Here is a 21,018-nt window from a genome sequence, read left to right as displayed (position 1 = left end):
CCAGGGCAATGATGACCACTTGGTGCAGTCCCGTGGGATGTAAAGGATTACCTTTTTCAAGGTCCTAATGATGTAGAAGCAAGTGCTGACAGTGCGACTGACCTGAACATCAAAGCTCAGAGAGTCATCAAAGATGACCCCCAGGTTTCTGGCAGACCTGACAGGGGAGAGGTCTGCAGAGAGCTGGCACCAGGTGCTTGGCCAGATGGTTTGGAGAACCGAAAACAAGCACTTCAGTCTTGTCTGCATTAATCTTCAGGGAGTTTTCCTTCACCAGCAAATAATGCTGAACATACACTGATGAACTTCCCCACCACCCGCTGCAGGTCATTAGAGATGGAGATGATGATTTGCGTGTAGTCAGCATATGGCAGCATTTGACAACCAAATGAACGCACCAGGTCAGCCAAAAAGGCCAAACAAATGTTGAAAAGGGTTGGACTCAAAGATGACCCTGAACCCTAAAAATAACCCTGTACCCCAAAACCCAAACCTAGCCCTGAACCCTAAAATACCCCTGTACCCCAAAACCCAAACCTAGCCATGAACCCTAAAAATACCCCTGTATCCCAAAACCCAAACCTAGCCCTGAACCCCTAAAATACCACAGTACCACAAAACTCAAACCTATCCCTGAACCCTAAACATACCCCTATACCCCAAAACCCAAACCTAACCCTGAACCCTAAAAATACCCCTGTACCCCAAAACCCATACCTATCCCTAAACCCAAAAAACTACCCCTGTACCCCCATAACCCAAAACTATATCTGAACCCTTAAAATACCCAAACATATACCTTAGTTCCCCAAAACAAATACCCCTATACCCATACTTACCTTATCCAAACATTAAAAAAAAACATGCCTTTACCATTCATGCATTTACATTGAATTTCGTTGTAAATGTATAAGTGGTAAAAGCATATGAAATGTAATGCCATGCGTTATAATGGCATTGCGGAGTCATGGTACTTTTGTAATGAAAGTATGCGGAGTGATGGTATGCAGAAAGAAAGTTGCGGAATAATGGGTGTTTACCCTCCCCCGGTAGGTACATTGGTGGCACGGCAGCCCACATCTCCAGCAACATACTCATATTTTTTCACCACCCATTTGAAAAATGCACAGGTCTCTCTCATTGATGGCCAGCACCGACATAAGCTTTTAGACGCACCTCCCGTCACAAGATCTAGAATTGCGAACTTTAGAGCTGGAGAGCTACGTTCGAATCTCGGCATCAGCTCAACATCCTATGATTCCAGGCAAATCGCTATGTCACCGTGCCTACCACAAATGAATGTGTTCTTCTGTAATGTAAATTGTGCTCATGCCATTTTGTCGAGTTCGCGCTATATAATACTGCAAGGAAAAAAAAAGTAGGGAAACTCGAGTTCACACAATACTGAACGCGCACTCTTAAGTGCATCAGCAGTGCACTGTGAATCGGAGCGTTTCACAGACCTGTCACAGATAAGAAATGCTATCTAAACGAAATCCTTCAAAACAATATACTAATGGCCGGCAGCAATTCATACCCGGACAACGTCGGGATGGGCTGCTAGTATATATATATATATATATATATATATATATATATATATATATATATATTGACATTGTGACATTAGTGTGGAGTGTGTCGGTGTATTGGATAAAACGGTGGCTGTGTGGGTCGTACGTGGCCTGATATTGCGGTTCCAGAAGAAAGCAGACTGGTCGAGATGCATAGTAGAGAGGGGAGACACAGGCGTAATCTGGATGTGCCATTAGGCACTGCCTTTGTCACCTTTATTTTATAAAATGTATCTTTCATAGACCTCCTCTCTTTCTGAATGACACTTTTTCTTGACGTCCCAATGCATGGACCATTTCAGTGACATAACATAACATGTGTTTTTGTAAACTTCACGGTCACCCAAGGGTAGCTTGGCACTAAATAACAGTCATTTTTTATTGATGTCAGAAGGGTGAAAGGCTGAGTGGATCCGCTAGGATTTGAACCTGTAACCATGAGGTCGTACACAGGCCCCTACAGTGTACATATTTGTCCACTAAACCACCAGACCCGGCCACAAGACGTGGTCTGCTACTCTGCTCTATTGAGGATATGAAGGGGCAGGCTGTGTACGTGTTTCATTTAGAGATCATCTACAAAGTTGACAACAATATCTGTCTCCTCATTGAAGTTCGTCTACCTTTTCAGTTGTATAGTCTGCATCATTGGGCAGTTTGCAGGGCTCTCGCTCCACAACATCACAGAGTAAAAGCGAAAGAGGGCAGAGCCCAGAAATTGGCTTTCTTTTATGTCCTCCAAATTAGAATTATTGCCTTCTGCATGTGAGATTGTGCTCTGGTTTAGGATTGTTGGCAATTGTGTGGTATTCGCAGTTCTACACAGCATAGGTGATATCCACTGTTATTTACACCTAAAATACCACAACGATACTTGTAGTACAATTACAGTTGTATTTTGAGGCATGGTCTCCTGCTACCTTATTTGCATAGCTGGAAGTGGGGTGGGACACATAGCTCTACTACTAGGCACATTTGTTTTTGGGTGAATTGAATCTTGGCAGAGAAGAACAAATCGCTGTCGGAGTGCCACTACTGGTGAACAGTTCTCCACTCAGTCGGTTACTTTTGGAAATTGGGCCTACAGTGTTTTCTGTGGAGAAAGTTGCCCCCATAATACTTTTCCCCTCTTGAAAAATATGCTCCAAAACTGGCAGTATAAAAGTGTACTCTTTTACTATTCTTACAAAGTTTGGAACATATTGCTGAAAAAGAAAAGAGTTATTACTAATTTAAAAAAAATGTGATTTCCTATGGACTGTTGTGTCAATTTGAAATAAATGGAATTTATTAGCAAACAAAAAAATACTATTTCAATGAAACATGGGACCTAACTATAACATTGAAAAACACATCTGATATATAAGGATATATTACACAGTGGTGTTCACCACGGTGTACTTACAGTTGGGACCTAGTTACCATACGAAGAGCATTTTTTTGTTTTGCTGATAACTTTGGCATCATTTGACAAATCTTCATGAAACCTTTCAAAAAATAGTTCATCCACCTCAGCCCCTTCCTTGAATGTTTTTGGGTGATCCTTCAAGCAGGGGCTGAGTACAAAGAGGGCTCCAAAACATGTTCCCCTCCCCCTTCAATATGCCATAGAAAAATTGAACTGCAAAAAAGGCTGAACTGAATTACACCACATTTGGCAGAGAGCTGAATCTAGGACCAGAAAGCCTACGTTTTGTGATTTCGTGTAAATCCGTTCAGTAGCTTTTGATAAATTAAGGATCAAAAACATTGTGTATTTCACACTGCTGAGGATTTGCAGAGCCAACAGATTTCAAGAAATGATCTGATTGGCTGCCACTACATCAACAAAGATGTGGCAGCAGTCATTTAAGGACTAGTGGACTCAGTTACCAGTCCTACAAGAAAGTCTAATATATATATATATTAAAATATTAAAAAAATACAGGCTATCAGCCTTTTAAAAATGAGCCCCCTCAAGGGTGGGCCCGGGAGGACACAGGTAGTTTGTTTTTTGGGAGGGGGTGTGTGGGTCCCCTCTCAAAACCTTGCAGAGGTTTTGGGACCCCATACCCTGGGGCCAATTGTAACATTTAGGGGAGGGTGCAGGCAGCTCCCCTCCTCGAGTTGTGCAAAGGCCCCGGGGACCTCTTTGCTCAGGCAGATATTTACATTTTGGGAAGGGAGTTGTGCAGCCTGCCGCCTTGAGCCATTGATCGGCCCCAGGGTCCCCCATTTCCTGGGACACGGATGTTCCCTGCCCAGGAGGGTGTGGGTAGGAAATATAAACTTTATTCCCTGCTCGCCCTCTCCCAGGCAGGAAACACAAGTTTGCTCCTGCTGGGGCAGGGTATAAAAAAAACTCCTCCCGCCTGGGTGGGAGCAAATGAAAGAAGCTGGCTTCCTCTGTCACCCTGGAAGGATGCAAGATGGGGAGCAGTTTGGACCATGGTGATATTGGGGCCACCTACGTGGCCCCAATGAACGACGAAGTTGTGGGGGCCCTGGGTGGGCACCCCCAACCAGTATGGGTGTCGTTTGGGGGGTAGCAGGTTCCTTGAGACATCCCCCGCGGCCCAAATCATTCGGCCAGTGGTTGGTGCCCCCCAGGTGGGCCGTGGGGAACCCACTTTTAAAAAATGACGGCTCCATCCAGTATAGGTGCTGGCTAGGGATCCAGCAGGGGCTGTAGGGTCCATGTGGCTGCCTTGTGACCCCCAATTTATAAAAACACAAAAATTGGTGGGGGGCCTCAGGGAGTCACATACAAATCAACAAATAAAGCCACAAAAAAGGAATAATAAATAAGCGTCAGGATCCACTCACTTATTATTCACTCCAAGCCACATCCCATAGTACCCTAGGGCGTATTAAAATTATACTTTTTCATCCTGGTAATGCTCCTAGAAGAGGGAGGGGCACCACCAACCATGTTGCATGGGGCTACAAGGAGTGAAGCAACTCCCAGCAACCTTAAAAAACCCAAAATAAGTCTCCTGGGTCATTGAATTAATGATACAGAAGAACTAACAATATATTTTTTAAACCTGCAGCTGTATGTTCTTCAGCTGCAGCGCAGGGACCTTTTGTGGGGGTAGTAGGGTTACATGTTATGCCCTAAAACTATTAAAAACAAATCCCAAGGCATGTTGATTTATTTTTTGTTAGGCTTTATTGAAAATATTGAAAATCAATTTGATCAAACATTGCAATCTGTGAATTTATGAAATATACATTTGATTATAATTATTGGTGACTTTTTTGACAAAAGCATTAGGTCTGCTCTGTACATGTTGATGTTGTGACCTCTTCATAATGTTAAAAGACACACTGTTTATATTGTGATGTTCTGACCCTTTGACAAAATCAGTAGGTCTAACTTAACTAAAAGGGCATCCTTTATATTGTTACATCACATAGTCAGCTGTGGGCACCTGATAGGGGTTGGGCGCTGGGCCTGGCCAGACAGCCTAGACCTATGTCTTGCATCACCAAAGACCATGAACAGCGTGGGTTCGGATGCCTGAGGGGCCTTGCACAGAGGCCCTGGCCATACATTCACCAATTATAGTTATCTCAAGTAACAATAACGTGTGCCCATCTCCATGCACTGCGAGTTACCTCACATATTACATCACTCAAGACATGTTCTGTGACATAAGTGATAACATCACTGCTACATCTGAAAAGACATCATTGATGAAACACTGTGCATGGTGGGGGAGTGAGTTATAGTTACTTTAGGGCGTGAGTTATTGCTACTTGCGAAAACTATAACTGGCGAATTTCAGTGATATTGTTAGTTTAAATGGTAAGTTTTAACTGACATTTTCATCTTCTGTAACTAGTAGCAAGTATTTCTGCATGCATAGCTGCAAAACTGGTCAAAGGATGGTCACCAAATTGTAGTGTAAAGAGACCTATTCTTGATTCGGGAAAAACCCATTCGCTGTCAAAGGGCAAAATACGAGATATGAGCGATAAAAGTATGTTTATCATACTGTGAGTATATGTGTTTTATTAAAGTACGATTCAATAAAAGATTTAAACCTAAAGTACGCAAATGAAACTGCGTGGGCATGTACAAACAATGGGACCACACAGGCCACGCACAAACCTCTGTTCTTGTGCACGGGGCTCTCATGTGCACACTTCCTAAAGTTCAGAAACAGGAGGAAAAAACAAAAGAAGAAACAAAAGGAAAGCAGTTGTGCAAGAGAGCAATTCCTGCATGAGTCATGAGTGGGCATGTAAGCTCCTGTCCTATTAAACAAGCTGGAAAGAGATAAAGAACAATGGGGTCTTTTCTACAACACAACTGTCCTGGGGGCTGTACACACCCCTCTTCCTCCTTTTCCAACGGCGGTGGAAGCTAGCTCCATTCCAAGCCGTGTCTGGGGTCAGGTGGTGCACCGAGGGGATGCAGGTGGGGATGGGTGGGTGCACACAAAGGGGCAGAAGCTGCAGGGCGACAACAGAGAGAGGGGAGCACAGGAGCTGCAGGGGTCACAGAGAGAGGGGGGGCGGGCCACACAGAGTGACTGCTGCGGCAGAGACAACTGCAGGCGCTGTAGGGGTGAAAGAGAGCGGCACACATGTGTCCTGGAGTGGGTAGGACACACGGAGAAGCTGGAGTAGGCCGCATGACTGGCAGCAGGGCAGGCAGGGGGTACATTGTGGCAAAAAGGACCGGGGAGAGCACATCAACTGCTGGTAGGGGAGATCCCAGAGACACACAGGACCCCAAGGGAGGCAGAGCGGCAGGGGCTCGGAGGCATAGAGGGAAGGAAGGGGAGGAGGGTGACCACAATATCTACTGGAGCGGGTGGGTGCACAAAGAGGGAGCGAGGTGCTGCAAGGGCGAGGCAAGCTGACAGTCAGAGTGGCAGGAGTCTAGGGGGGAGGGGGCGACATCCATTGGCTGCAGAGCAGGCATGGACCGGACAGAGGTACCACAGGGAAGTGAAGAGACACCGGGGACGCAGGAGGGCCAGTGGCACACAGGGTGGTTGTAGGGGCCGGTGCACATAGAGGGAAGGAATGGGCACAAAGAGAGGGTGCAGGGGGGATACAAGGGACAGGGCCAACACAGAGTGGCTGCAGGGCAGGTGCGGCTTCGAAAGGGGCTAGCGGGGCATACAGGCAGGCAACGGGGGTCGTGCAGGGAGCGCACAGGGGCTGCAGGGTGAGTAGGGGCTCAAAGAGGGAATATCGGGGGAAGCTGGAGCAGAACGGTTGGATGTAAAGTGGAGGAAACAAAGAGGGATAGGAGGTACGCAAAACCTCAAACAATAACAACTACGCCAAATGCCAACATTCCCACCATTAAATATATGCCCTCACAAGTAACATAGGTCAACAAACATACCAAAATCTTTTAGCATACCTGCCATTGCACAGTCATCCACCAGATATCATAAATGACTGCCGGCCGACCATTATGTGTTCACACAAACACTAGTACAGACACATGCACCCCCTGTCAGACACCCACATAGCCATGTTCAAACATCCACACCCACCATCAAATGCCCGCAAAGCAACCATCATACAGTCACACAGGCAATGGTATATCTAAACACACCAACCTTTATATTTCCAAAGACGCACCATAATACATGCCCACAGCCACCAACATACACTCACCAACATACGGCAATACTCAGCAATCATGTACCCCCACATTCACCGTTTACCACTGCTCACAACAAGAACTTAGCAACACCCTCACCCACTCTTTTGGAGACTTATATACATGATCAATGAATCTCTCAACCCCATCTCATTTGAAGATTCCTGAAGCAATAGTAGGGTCAAAACAGCCACCGTCAAGTACCCACAAAGCCATGGTAACATCATGGCAACACTCCCCACCCCCAAGCACATAGTATGCATGCAAATAAGTACACACCACACAGATTTTGTATTGGGAAAAATGCTGCAGGTTTATTACATACAACGTTATGTAATATGGTGGGTTATCTTACGGGCGATCCAAGGGCAGGCAGCCTTCTCGCCACCTGCCCGCCTGATGAGCCGAGCAGCACTGGGGCGAACTCCAACACTAATATAGACCATGCACCCTCTGTCAGACACCCACATAGCCATGCTCAAACATCCACACCCACCATCACATGCCCGCAAAGCTACCATCATACAGTCACACAGGCAATGGTATATGTAAACACACCTACCTTTATATATCCAAAGACGCACCATAATACAAGCCCACAACCACCATCATACACTCACCAACATACGGCAGTACTCAGCAATCTTGTACCCCCACATTCACCGTTTACCACTGCTCAGTACAAGAACTTAGCTACACCCTCACCCACTCTTTTAGAGACTTATATACATGATCAATTAATCTCTCAACCCCATCTCATTTGAAGATTCCTGAAGCAATAGTAGGGTCCTAACAGCCACCATCATGCACCCACAAAGCCACAGTTATAAGGCAACACAACTACCATCAGACATACAATTACCCTTCAGACATACACATATCGAACAGCATAGACCCACCATTATCAGCCAGCAAACCAGCCATCAGGCAGTCACCCACACAGTCACCATTTACCAGTGCTGTACAGTGTAACTCTTAGAACTTAGTCACAACATTATACAACCTTGTACACACTTTTAAACTTAATCAACAAGTCCCTGGAATGCACATCATTTAAGGATTTCTAAAGTAATGACAGGGGTGGGAGTTATGGCTCAGTTAATAAACTGGGACACAAGGTGAAGGTGACACTTCATGAATTTCATGATCTATTTTTACTTCTAGGATTAATTTTAGGGCCACATTTAACGAGTATCTAAGTTATATAGTCCACTATATACTACCCTTTATGTAGTTTTATAGTAAATATTTGTTTTTGGGACTCTGCTTGTTTTCTACAAAGACCTGCTAACAATAGGCACTGATTAGAATTAAAATGTTTAGGCTGTGTTTACCTTTTATGAATGATAAAACAATGAATAAAAGTGAGGGCCTACATCATTAGCATTTGCCGCATAGTTATACATTTGCTAAATTTGCCACATAATTTCCAGATTACACAAAAAAGGTGCTTCTACCTCAATGAATGACATTATCATTGTCAGATAATGTGCCAGATAAAAATTTTTTTTTTGCTGAATAATTTAGATAATCTTCAGCATAATTTAGATAACCTTGCTGTATAATCCTATTAGTCATGCCAATGGTAAAAGCTCTGCAGATTGTTTTGGAGGCTGTCATTATGATGATGAAACCTATATTTCACATGGAACTGTAACATATTTTCATATTTTACAGTTAGCTGCGAAATATGGGTTTTTCTATCACGTCTCTCTCTATATGTATAAAACAAAGGTTAAGGTGAAGCATGGAGTGGTATAAAGTGGAGTGTCGAGAGTGGATTTGCATACATTGGAGTAGCATAGAGTGGAGTAACATAGAATACAGTGACAAGACTGTGGTTGCATAGAGTGGAGTAGAGTGAGGTACGGTGGAATAGCATTTAATAGAGTGTTGTACAGTGAAATGGTGTAGTGTGGTATAGACTGGAATAGCATAGAGTGGAGTGCCATCTAGTGGAGTTGCATACAGTGGAATAGTGTACAATGGAGTGACATACAGTGTAGTGGCTTACAGTGGAGTGGTGTAGACTTGAGTGTCATAGAGTTGAGCAGCATACAGTGGAATAGCGTACAATGGAGGGGTAAATACCCCGAAACAAGTGTACAGGGATGGCGAAGATTTTGAAGATACGCGAGAACTCGAAAGAAGATGCATCGCAGAAAACGGAACTACAATTACCATGGTCCTTAGGGGAGAACCCGCTTTTGTGTTAGCAGTATGTGACCCCATTAGTGCATGTTTATGCTCCTTGGAACTGTGTGCTGACGAGCTCGGGACCCCGCACCTGCGTGCCTTTGTGTGGTACTATACCTCGTAATATTTGGCGGCCACGCAGCAACCCCAGAAGATAGCCTAATCCCTGCTGATGAGGGGTAAATACCCCGAAACACGTGTACAGGGATGGCGAAGATTTTGAAGATACGCGAGAACTCGAAAGAAGATGCATCGCAGAAAACCGAACTGCAATAACATGGTCCTTAGGGGCGATACCGCTGGTGTGTTAGCAGTGTGCGACCCCATTAGTGAATGTTTATGCTCCTTGGAGCTATGTGCTGACGAGCTCGAGACCCCGCACCTGCGCGCCTTTGTGTAAAACTGTACCTGGTAATATTTGGCGGCCACGCAGCAACCCCAGAAGATAGCCTAATTCCTGCTGATGAGGGGTAAATACCCCGAAACACATGTACAGGGATGGCGAAGATTTTGAAGATACGCGAGAACTCGAAAGAAGATGCATCGCAGAAAATGGAACTACAATTACCATGGTTCTTAGGGGCGATCCCACTGGTGTGTTAGCAGTGTGCGACCCCATTAGTGAATATTTATGCTCCATGGAGCTGTGTGCTGATGAGCTCGGGACCCCGCACCTGCGCGCCTTTGTGTGGTACTATACCTGGTAATATTTGGCGGCCACGCAGCAACCCTAGAAGATAGCCTAATCCCTGCTGATGAGGGGTAAATACCCCGAAGCACGTGTACAGGGATGGAGAAGATTTTGAAGATACATGAGAACTCGAAAGAAGATGCATCGCAGAAAACGGAACTACAATTACCATGGTCCTTAGGGTCGATCCCGCTGGTGTGTTAGCAGTGTGCGATCCCATTAGTGAATGTTTATGCTCCTTGGAGCTGTGTGCTGATGAGCTCGGGACCCCGCACCTGCGCGCCTTTGTGTGGTACTATACCTGGTAATATTTGGCGACCACGCAGCAACCCCAGAAGATAGCCTAATCCCTGCTGATGAGGGGTAAATACCCCGAAACACGTGTACAGGGATGGCGAAGATTTTGAAGATACGCGAGAACTCGAAAGAAAATGCATCGCAGAAAACAGAACTACAATTACCATGGTTCTTAGGGGCGATCCCACTGGTGTGTTAGCAGTGTGCGACCCCATTAGTGAATGTTTATGCTCCTTGGAGCTGTGTGCTGACGAGCTCGGGCCCCAGCACCTGCGTGCCTTTGTGTGGTACTATATCTGGAAATATTTGGCGGCCACGCAGCAACCCCAGAAGATAGCCTAATCCCTGCTGATGAGGGGTAAATACCCCGAAACACGTGTACAGGGATGGCGAAGATTTTGAAGATACGCGAGAACTCGAAAGAAGATGCATCGCAGAAAATGGAACTGCAATAACATGGTCCTTACGGGCGATACCGCTGGTGTGTTAGCAGTGTGCGACCCCATTAGTGAATGTTTATGCTCCTTGGAGCTATGTGCTGACGAGCTCGAGACCCCGCACCTGCGCGCCTTTGTGTAAAACTGTACCTGGTAATATTTGGCGGCCACGCAGCAACCCCAGAAGATAGCCTAATTCCTGCTGATGAGGGGTAAATACCCCGAAACACATGTACAGGGATGGCGAAGATTTTGAAGATACGCGAGAACTCGAAAGAAGATGCATCGCAGAAAATGGAACTACAATTACCATGGTTCTTAGGGGCGATCCCACTGGTGTGTTAGCAGTGTGCGACCCCATTAGTGAATGTTTATGCTCCATGGAGCTGTGTGCTGATGAGCTCGGGACCCCGCACCTGCGCGCCTTTGTGTGGTACTGTACCTGGTAATATTTGGCGGCCACGCAGCAACCCTAGAAGATAGCCTAATCCCTGCTGATGAGGGGTAAATACCCCGAAGCACGTGTACAGGGATGGCGAAGATTTTGAAGATACATGAGAACTCGAAAGAAGATGCATCGCAGAAAACGGAACTACAATTACCATGGTCCTTAGGGTCGATCCCGCTGGTGTGTTAGCAGTGTGCGATCCCATTAGTGAATGTTTATGCTCCTTGGAGCTGTGTGCTGATGAGCTCGGGACCCCGCACCTGCGCGCCTTTGTGTGGTACTATACCTGGTAATATTTGGCGACCATGCAGCAACCCCAGAAGATAGCCTAATCCCTGCTGATGAGGGGTAAATACCCCGAAACACGTGTACAGGGATGGCGAAGATTTTGAAGATACGCGAGAACTCGAAAGAAAATGCATCGCAGAAAACAGAACTACAATTACCATGGTTCTTAGGGGCGATCCCACTGGTGTGTTAGCAGTGTGCGACCCCATTAGTGAATGTTTATGCTCCTTGGAGCTGTGTGCTGACGAGCTCGGGCCCCAGCACCTGCGTGCCTTTGTGTGGTACTATATCTGGAAATATTTGGCGGCCACGCAGCAACCCCAGAAGATAGCCTAATCCCTGCTGATGAGGGGTAAATACCCCAAAACACGTGTACAGGGATGGCGAAGATTTTGAAGATACGCGAGAACTCGAAAGAACATGCATCGCAGAAAACGGAACTACAATTACCATGGTCCTTGGGGGCGATCCCGCTGGTGTGTTAGCAGTGTGCGACCCCATTAGTGAATCTTTATGCTCCTTGGAGCTGTGTGCTGACGAGCTCGGGACCCCGCACCTGCGTGTGGTACTATATCTGGAAATATTTGGCGGCCACGCAGCAACCCCAGAAGATAGCCTAATCCCTGCTGATGAGGGGTAAGTACCCCGAAACACGTGTACAGGGATGGCGAAGATTTTGAAGATGCGCGAAAACTCGAAAGAAGTTGCATCGCAGAAAACGGAACTACAATTACCATGGTCCTTAGGGGCGATCCCGCTGTTGTGTTAGCAGTGTGCGACCCCATTAGTGAGCGTACAATGGAGTGGTGTACAGTGCAGTGGTGTACAGTGAAGGTTGTTAGAGTGGAGTGGCATGCAGTGGACTAGCGTAGAGTGGAGTGGTGTACAGTGGAGTGACATACAGTGTAGTATCGTACAGTGGAGTTTTGTAGAGTGGACTGGCATAGAGTCAAGTAAGGTACAGCATCATTGCATACAGTGGAATAGCGTAGAGTGGAATAGCATACTGCAGTGGCACACAGTGGAATAGTGTACAGTGGTGTGGAGTAGAATGGAGAGGCGTAGAGTGGAATAGCATACATTGTAGTGGCGTACATTAAAGCAGCAAACAGTAGAGTTGCGTACAGTGGAGTGATGTACAGTGTAGTGATGTACAGTGAAGTGGTGTACATTGGAATAGTGTAGACTGGAGAAGTACAGAGTGGAATAACATAGAGTGAAGTGTTGTAGCAAGGAGAGGGGCAGAGTTTTGTGTGGTACACTGTCGTGGCATACAGTGTGTTAATGTAGTGTGGAGGGGTGTAGAGCAGAGTGTTGTAGAATGGAGAGGCATATAGTGGAATAGCACAGAGTGGTGAGGCGTAGAGTGGAGTGACATCCACTGGAGTAGTGTACAGTGGAGTGGTATAGAGTGGAATAATGTTGAGTGTTACTGGCGTACAGTGTAGTGACGAAGAGTGGAGTGGCATATAATGGAATAGATTAGAGTGGAGTGTCATATAATGAAATAGCATATAGCGCCTTGAGACCCTCACGGGTGAGTAGTGTGCTATACAAATGGTCTGATTGACTGAGTGTACGAGGGTTGAGTGGATTGGTGTACAGTGGATTGTCATAGAGTGGAGTGGCTTACAGTGTAGTGGTGTTAAGCGCTAAGAGACCTGCTGGTGATTTGGCGCTATATAAATACCAGTTAACATAACATAGCAATAGTGTACAGTGCAATGGTGTACCCAGAAGTGGGGTACAGTGAAGTGGTGTAGAGTGGAATAGTGTATTATCATACAATGAAGTTGTATACAGTGGAATAACATATTCGCGAGTAGCGTAAAGTGTAAGGGTAGACAGTGGAGTGGCATACACTGGAGTGTCATAAAATGGAGTGGTGTAGAATATAATAATGTACAGAGTAGTGGTATCAAGTGCAGTGGCGTATAGTGTAGTTGTGTAAAGTGGATCAGCATATACCGGAGTGCCATAGAGTGGAGTGACAGAGTGTAACAGCATAGAGTGAAGTGGTGTAGGGTGTAGTGGCATATGGTGGAGTGTGGTAATTGAAAACACAAGTAGTGTAAAAGTTTGCGAATGGCCGTAAATATAATGCGGCAGGAAAATAAATTTTGAGGTCTAACTGATCATTTTTGGCAGTGTGTGTGAATAGTGTAAGTAGTGTTAAAGGTATAAATTTTAAAATACGTTGCTGTATATATTGTGCTGTGCTATGCCATGGTAAGTTTGAAGTATACCACGATACATGCGGATGATAAGAGAGTATGTGATTGGCTAATGGCTGTGTTTATCAAACGTAAAAGGCAGTCATGTCAATTTCAGCACAGTTTAGCTGCTTTCTGTGTTTCACTCTGTGCTAAGTTAGGGTCTTAAATATAGTAATAGTTTTTTTTATCCCTTCCCATTATCACTTTATTAAAATGTTAATAGGTAGAGAAATGTATTTGTCATTTTCTTTATATATTTTTACAGCAGCTTACGCAGAACTGGACATTTTTGTAATCTTTCTTTTTAACTAGCGTGTCAATTTGTAGGTATTACTGCAGTACTCCGTAGACATTTTTGTGAAGATTTCAATATGTTAAAAATAGAAGATACAATGTAGTACACTATATTTGTCAAATATAAGGTAGAACAGTATGTTTACATTTTGTTAACATCTTTTTTATTTTATTAATTTATTTTAGGTAGGGTGGTACTCCTTAGGATGTACCATGGTGCATTAAAAAAAATAGAAACTTATATATATTTACCCCCCATTACTACTTTAAAAAGTAGTAATAGGTGGGGAAATATATCAAACCTAATACTTACCTCTATCTAACGATGATAGAGACCAACTGTGGAGTGTCCCAAGGCTCCTCCCTCAGCCCCAACCTCTTCAACGTCTACATTGCCCCCCTCACAACCATTATCAGGAACCACAGGCTCAACATCGTCTCTTATGTTATGTTCCAGCTGATCCACTCCCTCACCAACACACCCAACATCACCAAACACAACTTCCAAGGAGGGATGAAAGCCGTCGCCACCTGGATGAAGAACAGCTGCCTGAAACTCAACTCAAAAAAGATAGGAGTCCTCATCCTTGGCTCCACCACCTGCACATAGAAAGACTCCTTGTGGCCCTCCGCCCTCGGAAATCCCCCTATGCCAACGAACCATGAACAAAACCTCAGCATCAGACTAGACTCACCGCTTACAATGAACCACCAGATCAACGCCCTGTCCTCGACCTGCTTCAACACCCTCTGCATGCTCCGAAAGACTTGTAGATAGATCCCAACAAATCCAGAAAACCTTCAAGCACGCACTCAGCAGCAGCAGACTGGACTACTGCAGCGCTCTCTACACTTGAATCAATAAGAAGCTCCTCCGCACACTCCAGACTGTCCAGAATGCTGCAGTCAGACTGATCCTTGACATCCCCAGCTGCAGTCACATCACCCAACCCCTGCGCGATCTCCTGCTACACCTCCGATCACCCCAGCTCTCTCTGGCCACCGTCTCTCGTATCAACAAGACTAGAAAAAGAGGAAAGTTTTTCTCCTACCTCAAAGTCCAAGCTTGCAACACCTACCCATCCACCTCCGTCTACTTCCTACATTGCCCCTGTTCAGGCAGGACCTCAGGCCTGGTTCTTCGTATGACACCAACACTCTAAGAAACCTCCCCTGCCCCTCAGGACCTTGAGACCCTCACGGGTGAGTAGTTGTGCTTCACCAACCCTGATTGATGGATTGAATGGTAGAAACACAGCCAAACTGTACCTAAAAACAACATGGACACCTTTAACTTTTTTAAAGGCAGTCATAAACCAATCACATTATATCTTGTCATTGAAATACTGCAAAAAATGTGAAAGTACCACAAAAATAACTATGTGTAAATGCCTTGTAACTTAGAAAATACTTACCCTACTTACCTGTAATGCCCAAAAAGATCATCTGCGCACCATAATGACTAATCCTGCCAAATGTCATATAAATCTGTTAAGCCGTTTTTACGCAAGATACAAAAGTGTGTGGAAAATGCCTTGGCTGAAAAACACATTTTGGGACACCACCTTTGACCAATCACCAGAAACCTTTCCATCTTCCGCCAATGTCGAAAAAGCTACATGTCTTAAAAGTGTTCTGGCGATTTGTTAATTCGGGGCAAAGTTATTAGTAACCACAATTCCGAGGAATTCCTATAACTGGGAATCCTAACTATGGCTACAGAGTAGCTACAGCAACTCTGATATATATATATAATTATTTTAACCCAAAGGTGCACAGAAGTGGACTTACAAGTGGTAAATCTATACTTACCTGCATATTTTCACTTCCTGTGATTGGAATAATCCACATTCAGCTATGACATTTCTGTAAGGCAATTTGTTGATCACGCTATTCTGAGAAACAACTATCCTAACACGTGTTATTTGCCATTCCAACTGGCACTATCCAGCAGGGTCTCAATGGTTCCTTCTACAAGGGTACATATTAATGCAATCAGACTTGTTTTTGCACTTTACACGTTTGATCATGTATCAGAAACACTTTGCTTACTTCTTAGCCATCCTATCTTGCAGCAACTTTATTTTAAGGCCTTGTGCATTGCTCATTGATTTCGTTCATGGCACAAGTCTCAAAATGGTCTGTTAAAAGTGCATAGATGTGTACTATCTTATGCCCTATGCTTTCATTCTCTGTTCTTCAGTTAAGAGTCTTGACTAGTGCTCTTGTCTTTTCGGTCTTTCCTCTACAGCTTTGGAATGGGCTTCCCCCGGCCCTTTAAGAACTGGTTAGTCATGAATGCTTTTAAATTACACCCCTGTGGTAACTCAACTATCCTTGCACCAAAAAAAAAACTTTTGGGCATATGTTATTGTTATAAGCAACTCACCCAATTGTAACAACTTTTACAAAGATTTGTCAGTGAATATATAAATCTATATAATACGGACGATCAATAGTATGAATAATTACCTGATTGAGAGGAGAGCAGTAGTAAAGATTCATCCACAAATTTAGGAATTTCGGTCTGTGCCTCCAGCAGCTTAGTAGTTTAGCAGAAAAGCCTTCCACTGTTAAGACAATTTTCTCCACCACCTCATCTCCTAAAACAGTACTACTCACCAAACATGATAGTAGCAGAGCCACCATATCTAGAGGACAAGTCCCTCATTCTGTTTGGTGGAGTTCGGACTATAAAATTGCTCCATCCAGTAGGTAGTGGACTTTCACACACAAAGCTAGCTTTGTGTCCTTCATTTGATGGGGAACACTCTATCCAACATTAAAAAAATATAAGATATGTGGGCACCAAAAATATACTTCCACCCTAATTTGGGATTATTTTTATCAGTGGTCCCATTAGAAGTCAGAAAGTCAGATATTCTACATGGACATTAGAAGACCTTCTGCCAAGGATTTCATTCTCTGAGCAGCTCTGATACTTTTTCTGGACTTCTTTCCAGAATATAACCCAGTGCCTACAATATGAAAAGTAACCATTATAAAAATAAACAAGATAATGCAATGATACTTGTCAATAGGCTAAATATTAGAACATATTGTATCATTATCAAAGTATCTTAAGGCTTCTTTACATCAATACCCCAAACCTTCTTTACTCTCACCTAACTAAGCTAAACTTGGCGCCAAAGGAGGCCTATTCAAGTTTCATGAATGGTTCACACCTGCATACCTTTTCTGACCAATGGAACCAATGTTCGGCAAAGAAACAGCAGCTATTGTCCCCATCTGCAAGTAAGGCAGATTAGCCAAGTCAAGACAGAGTGTACCTTCCTGTTGCCTTCACTAATGCTTGTATGACCCTCGGTCTCAAAGTTCCTCTCTGTCTAATAATGCCCTGTTCTGGTTTATATATTCTCTGAAATGGGAATAATTTCCTCAGTTCTGTGTTACTCTTTGACGCAGAATTACTGATACTTTAGCGATTAGTCTTGCTTGTGTAATCATGAGGAATTGGGGTGGGGTAATCCTACTGTGCGAGCAGGTGTAGCTAGCATGTGCTGCACTTGCTGTTCATGTTCCACTGCATTCAGCTCTATTTCTAAGTGAAAAAATGCACCCTCGCATTCATTATGGATACGAAGGTGCATTCTGCACTAAGCAAATAGTGCTAAATACTGGGCTTCACTTCGGGAAAATCATACCCCAAGAGCACATTAAGGGCCTGATTAGGATGTTGGTCGGCATTGCATCTGACCGACATCCCTGTGGTTTCAGAACCGACCAAACTCAGGTCAGCAGTCAGAAACTGCAATTACGATGAAACCGCACATGGTGCAGTCGCAGACTCCCATTTCCCTATGGGGATGTGTGTGCCGGTCAGAAACTGGCCACAGCACGAGTTCCCATAGAGAAATGGGAGTCACTATAAAACCCTGGGAGCTGCTTGCTCCATCTTTTGATGTCCAGGACTTTGTGGGACCCTTCGTGCTGTAGGGGTCATTACTGGGGCCTTTGGTGCTGCTGAAGGACGTTTGCCTCCGCTTCCCCCCCCAAACCGGTGAGTGAGGGCGGGAAACATGACCGGTACTCTGGTCCGGGCAGCCCTGCATGACAGAGTGCTGCTCCCACGTCAGAAGCATGTTTTGTATGGGGCCCACGCCCCGCTACGCATCCAGGCACTAGAGGGATGCCGGTCTTCCCGAGCGGCCCCAGATGGCAGAGGGTCACTCCGATGTTCCGCGTCCCTGTTGCTAGAGCCCACGAGGCTTCCGGGGGCATTGCTGTATTTAGAGCCCGTGGCTCCGAGGCCCCAGTTGTTTAAGAGCCTAGAGGGCTCCAGGGTGCACCACATTTGTTTTCAGAGCCTAGAGGGCTCCAACGATGGGCAAGTGTTGATTTCTAGAGCCTATAAGGCTCCCACGTGCACAGTCTTTGCCCCAGAGTGCCAGGGAGAGCCCATGTCGCAGTTTTATCCCAGCTGCCCAGCAATTAGTGGGTAGCTGCACCGTTTAGGTTTTGCTCCCTAGGGACTTGCTCTCTGTGACTCAGGAGTGAGACGCACTCCTTCGCCCCTACTTTGGCCTTCCCTGCTGTGCAGCACTTAGTGCCAGCTGCAGCGTTTAGGCCCCTTGCTATTGTCCTCAGCTGCCCAGCAAGTAGTGGGCAGCTGCTACGTTTAGGTTTTGGCGCAGTGGCACAACTTGGATGCTAATCTGATTTATGTGCTGTTATGATTCATATGCTATTGCTATTTGGGTGTTAGGAAATGTACTGTGTGTAGTATGTTTTGCGCACCCTGTGTTCTGATACTTCTAGATATGGCTTATGCATAGGAGGGTGTTTTACCTGTTTAGGTATGTTAGGGAGATTGTACTTCGCTGTGTGATTTACGCCCCTGGTGTAAGATTTTACTTAGGTGGTGAGGGTCTAATGTAGTTAGACTGATGTGAAACTCTGTATGATGGATTTCATGGCACAGACTGTTGCAAGTGCAGTGATTATCAGTGTTTACTGACTGTAAGTTCTATGACCTATTTTTACTTATATGTTCTAGTTCACTTTTACCAAGTTCACTTTGTGATGGTCCTGACAGTGGTCCATGTGGCCCTGTCAGGTGTACATAATCTCTTGTAAATATTGCCCAGTGCCAGTTGGCACAGTGTACATAATGTGATTACTATTCTAATGTGTTTGGTATAATACAAAGGCGATTTTTATATATAACCTTGTGTGGAGTTCCTTTTGTGGGGGGCCTTGGATGTTGTTGCTGTTGGGTGCGTGCGCAAATGCTTTACACATTGCCTTCGAGATAAGCCTGACTGCTTGTGTAAAGCTACCAAGGGGGTGAGCAGGGGTTATCTTTGGCGGGTAACTTCCTTGCCCTGACTAGAGTGGTGGTTTCTGCCTGGCTTTGGCGCAAGCCTTAGCCAACCAGAAATCGCCATTTCTAACATTGGTGATCAGCTGTGGGAATTGGGCTTGTGTTTGCGCAGTACCACAGCGATAACTGGCTTCACTGAAAAACTCTGCATTTTAGATAGTCACATGGAAAGGGATTATTGTTTCTAAGTTTGTTCTAAATCACCATGTGGCAGGCACCGGTACTGGTGGCAGTGGAAGAAGAGGGTACCTGCTAGGGGCTCCCAAAGTCACTTTCGAACGGGCTTTCCATGTCAGAAAGCCCAACATGGAATGTCTGTCGGAAACTGTTATAGCTGGCACCATTGGCGTGGGTCTCCCTTCCATTTCGGCTGTTGCCTCATGTATTTTTTCTGGTGTTAGATGTTTTGGGCACTGTGCCACTGCTGTCCAGTGCCACAGTGCAGGTGCTCCCTATTGTAAATTGATATATTAATCAGTGGTTCCATGCTTGACTATTTGGTTTACTTGTCAGACCCTAGTACAGTGCACTGAGTGTGTCCAGGGCGTGTAAATCCAAATGCTGCGTGTGGGCCTGCAGCACTGGTTGTGCCACCCACAGAAGCAGCCTTGTAAAATGTGTCTAAGGTCTGCCATTGCAGAGCCTGCGTGCAGTCTGGTACTGTCATGCTGACTGGGCAAGTGCACCCACTTGCCAGTCCCTAAACCTTCCCTTTTTTCATATCAGACACCCCTATGGTAGTCCCAATGGCAGGGTGCATTGTAAGTATGAGGTAAGACAAGCCCTGATGTGTGTGGCATGTCCTCACAGTGAATTACAGCCATTTTCGTTTTTCGCTATTGGAAGGCTACCTGTTCTCCATAGGCTAGAATGGGCAGTTAGATTATTACATTTTTATAATCCTAACTGACTCAGAGAACATGGTAGAAATTCGAGTTTAGTATACCTGGACTCAGAATGATAAAATACATCTATTAGTGAAGTTGATTTTAACATTCTGTGTTTGAAAATACCACTTTTATAAAGTACATATTTTCTTGTCTAACCTTTCAAGCCTGCCTATGCTAGGTTGTGTATTCTTTGTATGGAGTTTGTGAGTGACAGGGCTGGGGGATTCCAAGAGACAGGATGAGTCAGCCCAGTGGTAAATAGAGAGATCTGAATCTAGATGGGAAGGAGGAATTGCACCTGAACCTTGAATAGGGCTGTGCCTGCCTTCCACAATGCTGGCTCCACCTCCTGGGGTGCGGCTGATGTCTCTGCCCTGCACACTGTAAGAAGAGAAGGAATCCTGTCAACAAAGTGCTCCAGGGCTGTACTTGCCTTCAACAATGCTGGCTCCACCTCCTGTGGGGTGTCTGATGTTTCTGCCCAGCACTGTGAAAGGAAAGGAGAAGTCTGGTAAACAGAGTGCTTCAGAACTGGTTTTGGACTGGGCAAAGGCCCCTCTCCCCTCAGAGAACAAAGGATGTTGGGGTATAAATATTGGGACCCTGATCCCATGAAATTAGATCACTTTTGGACTACAAGAAGAAACCTTTACTGAGGAGAGGAACCTGAAGAAACTGAGGAGAGACTATACCTAAGCTGAAGTGTTGCTTACGGGATTGGCCTGCAGGGGT

Source organism: Lissotriton vulgaris, unplaced genomic scaffold (assembly GCF_964263255.1).
Source record: "Lissotriton vulgaris unplaced genomic scaffold, aLisVul1.2 SCAFFOLD_391, whole genome shotgun sequence".
In the NCBI taxonomy this organism is placed as follows: domain Eukaryota; kingdom Metazoa; phylum Chordata; class Amphibia; order Caudata; family Salamandridae; genus Lissotriton; species Lissotriton vulgaris.
This window is presented reverse-complemented; position numbering follows the sequence as displayed.